The sequence below is a fragment of the Theropithecus gelada genome, chromosome 4 (genome assembly GCF_003255815.1).
Source record: "Theropithecus gelada isolate Dixy chromosome 4, Tgel_1.0, whole genome shotgun sequence".
Taxonomy (NCBI): Eukaryota; Metazoa; Chordata; class Mammalia; order Primates; family Cercopithecidae; genus Theropithecus; species Theropithecus gelada.
Window position 1 is genome coordinate 9,617,187 of NC_037671.1, and position 4,768 is coordinate 9,621,954.

Here is a 4,768-nt window from a genome sequence, read left to right on the forward strand (position 1 = left end):
TTTTTTTTTTTTTTTTTTTTTTTTTTTTTTTTTTTTTTGGGACGGAGTCTCGCTCTGTCGCCCAGGCTGGAGTGCAGTGGCCGGATCTCAGCTCACTGCAAGCTCCGCCTCCCGGGTTCCCGCCATTCTCCTGCCTCAGCCTCCCGAGTAGCTGGGACTACAGGCGCCCGCAACCTCGCCCGGCTAGTTTTTTGTATTTTTTTTAGTAGAGACGGGGTTTCACCGTGTTAGCCAGGATGGTCTCGATCTCCTGACCTCGTGATCCGCCCGTCTCGGCCTCCCACAGTGCTGGGATTACAGGCTTGAGCCACCGCGCCCGGCCTTTCCTAATGACAGCCTTTTGTAACTGAAGATCTAAATAAGGAAAAAAAAAAAAAAAAGAAACTTCTTTTCCATTTCTACAAGAAGTGGCCAGCCAGGAAAAGGACTTCTTGTCTAACCCTTCTCTGAAAATGAGGCTTATTCAGTCAGATTTCAACCCAACCTTCTCCACTTTCTGCCTCCATCACCCTTCCGGGGACAGAATTTAGCAGTGGTCTGCCACCCCAAGCCGCCGCTCCCACAGGAACTGCCTCATTAAGCTCTGTGACCAGTAACTCCCAACTTAGGAAAAGCTCAAGAAGGACCATTGCACTCTGCTTTGCGCTATCTTTTTTTCCAAGAACCTCACTATATAAAACGTTCTAAACTTGGGAACACTAACTTCTGCCCTGTTTCCCGCCGAGCCACAGAGCTCACACTAGCATCACGCTCTCCCTTTGCCAGATCTGAGCTCGCTGGAGGAAAAATCAAGTTCCTCTTTCAGCTTCTTTCCTTCACTTCTGGAGACAAGCTTCCCAGCGACCAAAACAGAATGTTTCCCAGGTTTTCCTCCCACACCTATGAACTTTGTTCCTTGATTAAATCCTAGTTTCCCCTCTAAACAGAACTGGACTATGTCCAACCAATTTCTTCAGCTTCTGCAAACATTAACTCAGCAGATGTTTTTTTCAAGAGGTTTGTGTTCGGCTTTTGAGTTGGTTCCGGAGGCTGCCAGTGGAAAGTCTGAGGGGCGTATCAGCAGCATTTTACCCCATCCCCCGCATCCCCTCTGGCCAGCCGGGCAGGAAAAGGAAGCCTGTTTGCGTGCACCAGCCTGCTGACAGGCCTTTGCCATGCGCTGTGCTTTCCTCTGTAGACACAGAGGGACTGAGAGGGAGGAAGGATGAGCAACTCCTTCCCAAGCTGTAGGGTACATGGCTCCAAGAAACGCTCCTGGTCTGGAGTGAATGTCGGACCGTTTTCCTCTCACAGCCAGCCACATAAAGCTGCCTGTCTTCGGACATCTTTCCCCGAAGCTTGAGCAGGATGCAGGGAAAGGGGCCCGCTTGCCCTGAGGAAGGAAACTCTCCGCAGACCCTCCAGGAAGGCAGGCCTGGGGCGCCCGTTCCCCGGGGAGCCTGGAAACCCACAAGGCAGGAGCCATTAGAGGGCAGCACGTGCCTGTCTCATAACACTGAGCAGGCTCGGTCTGGTCGTTTTTTTTTTTTTTTTCTTCCAATTACAGGGTGTTTCGAAAAGCAAAAGTACTGTGGCTCCAGCGTCAGCAGAAAAACAAGTTAGAAAGACAGGCGGGGGAGGGGGGAGTCCCTCCAACTCCAAAGCTGTGACACTGCTCCTGGGAAAGTTAGGCTGCAGCCCCTGCGCTGCTAGGAAGATACGTGGAGGTCCCAACACATGCTGTCCCCTTAGAGCCCCCGGGGCCCAGCACCCGACCCAGCGCCTAGAGCCGGTTCGCAGAGAGCGCGCTCGGGAGGCTTGGGCGCCATGCCCTTTGGGTCACTTAGCTCTTCAGCCTCCTGGAACGCTAGGACAAAGGAGCGCCTTGGTGCTGGCAGAAGCCTGGGGCACGGCTGGGTTTTACAAGGAAGGACGAAATCCGATCCCAGCAATCGGGATAGATCACCGTTGCCCGTCTCTGAGGTGACCCAATTCAGGGACCAGCCGCTTGGCCCTGAACACACGTGTGTCACAACCCCAGCTCGTACCCCGGCTTTGCCAGAGAGGTAAGAACGTGGCATCCCTCCCTGGGGCCAACGCGAGCGCCACTTGGGCGGCCCTTGCCAGGGCTGCTCTGCATTTCAAAGGGTCCCTGGGGCATCCAGGATTGGCCTCTGCCCCTCCTCCCACGGCACCATCTCTTCTTCCCACCGCACATCTCTTCCTGATTCACCAAGGGGTTCCACCCCAAGGAAGAGCTCTGGCGTGCTGGAAAAAGCCTGGGGCAGCACAGTGGGCCTCCCCTCGGTCCGGGTCACCAGAGGCAGGGAGGGAGGGAGGGGGCTTGTGTAGTCTTACTATTCATTTCTCCGTGCAAGCTCCTCCGGACAGCCCTGAATTCATGACGCCATCTCATTGGAAGACCTTTGCCCCTCAAGGACCTGGGCAGATTAAAGCATCTAGCAGAGGTAACAGGTGACCAAACCCCAGCCCTGAGGTCTCACCACCTGCTCACAAGCCCAGAGCTGGGGTGGTGGGGTTCTCACTGCCTTCTCCCCACCCCGCTTCTCATTGCATTTCCTCTCCCCCACCCTGGCCTCGGAACCCAAGGAGGCGAGTCGTTAGCGGGTCCCTTCTCGCTGTTGTTGTCCAATCTGTCACCGTGCCTGACGTTTCTTTAGGAAGTGATTACTGTTCGTTGCACACCATTCAGAAACATTTCATTTTCAGATCCTGCCCTCTGCACACTAGGTGCTAGGACCTCAGCAGGCCCTCTGAGTGGCCCAGTTCGGTACACTTGGTCATCAGCATCTGGTCTGCCTCTGCAACTCTTCCTTCTTCCTCATTCAATTCATTGGTTTCAGTTGACAAAGACTAGGGAGCCTTTAACCCGGTGGCGTGCTAACCATAGAAATATCACTCACAGTCTAGCATAGAGTGCGCCTGTAACTGAATGGGGAACTTCACTTCCTTGATAGTGCTTCCAGTTTCCAATAGCATTGGGCTAGGTATTCGGACTGAATTTCCCACTGACAACCGTGTACAGGCTGGATAAAATATAAAACAACTCACAATCTTTCTGTTGAAATTGTCAAATAGTAAGAAGTAATATTGGCTATTGATCCAGGGAGTCATGAGGGACTGTGAGTCATCACTCTCTAATCCTATAGGCATCAGAAACAAAATCATGGGTGCAGTAATTCAAAAGTCAAACTGACACATAGTTTTCATGAAATTGTCCTAATAAATTATCCCAAAAAACTATTCAGCTGGACAAAGGTTATATTGCATGAATATTCATACAATATGTTTTCTGGTAGACGAATTCCACCTAGTCGACAGCTCTGTTAGATTCCTTTGGGGCCCTCTTGTCTGCCTTGCGACTGCACCATTCCTATACAAAGTGCAGAAAGCACCTGCCTTTGTTGTTTGCAGCCATAATGGGAAAAAACCATGCCATTCCACTCTACCCTTCCAATGTCCATAATAAACAACTATCAGATCTCTTGACCTGTTAGATTTTTAGTCACACTCACCAAAAAGGCTTCATTCTTCACTGCTGTGATTTTGGGCACATTCTTCACCTCCCTGAGCCTGTTTCCTCGCCCCTAAGATGGTAGTAGTATAACTACCCCATAGTGTTATGGTAAAGATTTAAATAAGATAATGCAGAGAAGACATTAAGTGCCACATATCAATAGTAAGTGCCCAATTAATGTGTTATTCCTATTGTTTTAGTGTTATTATCAACCATAAATGGTTGTGATTGCCATCTTGTTTAAGAACATATTCAATGTTTGAATCTCTCTGGAAACACTGCACCAAGTATTCAAACTTTTTCAAAGTGAGACATACTTCCTCATGAAGCAGCCCATCCATCCTTGGACAACTTTGACTACTGTGAAGTGCATTTCTGTGTTGAAAATGAAGCTTGACTCCAGTGACCTTAGTCCTCTGCCTTGGAGCCCAATGTCTGATTTCTCTTCCTCATTATTTGAATACTGTTATCACATCCTTTTTTCCCTGCACTAACCATGCTTAATTCTTTTTTTTTTTTTTCTTTTTTTTTTCTGAGATAGAGTCTTGCTCTGTTGCCCAGGCTGGAGTGCAGTGGCACGATCTTGGCTCACTGCAACCTCTGCTTCCTGGATTCAGGTAATTCTTGTGCCTCAGCCTCCTGAGTAGATGGGACCATAGGTGTGTGCCACCATGCCTGCCTAATTTTTTGTATTTTTAGTAGAGATAGGGTTTCAACGTGTTAGTCAGGATGGTCTTGATCTCCTGACCTCGTGATCTGCCCACCTTGGCCTCCCAAAGTGCTGGGATTACAGGCATAAGCCACTACATCTCGCTTTTTTTTTTTTTTTGAGATGGAGTTTTGCTCTGTTGCCCAGGCTGGAATGCAATGGTGCGATCTTGGCTCATTGCAACCTCTACCTCCTGGGTTCAAGTGATTCTTGTGCCTCACCCTCCCAAATAGCTGGGATTACAGGTGTGCACTACCATGCCTGGCTAATTTTTGTATTTTTGGTAGAGACGGGATTTTGCCATGTTGGCCAGGATGGTCTTGAACTCCTGACCTCAGGTGATTTGCCTGGCTTTGCCTCCCAAAGTGCTAGGATTACAGGCATGAGCCACTGCGCCCAGCCTCATGCTTAATTCTTTCGACCTGTCCTGGTTGGTCTTGACAAATGTGGATGTTTGGCCATTTCCTTCTTGAGTGTGGTGCCTGACCAGCTGCTCATTCCAAACATTGTATTTCTCTAAAGTCTAAACTCAAATCAGCTTT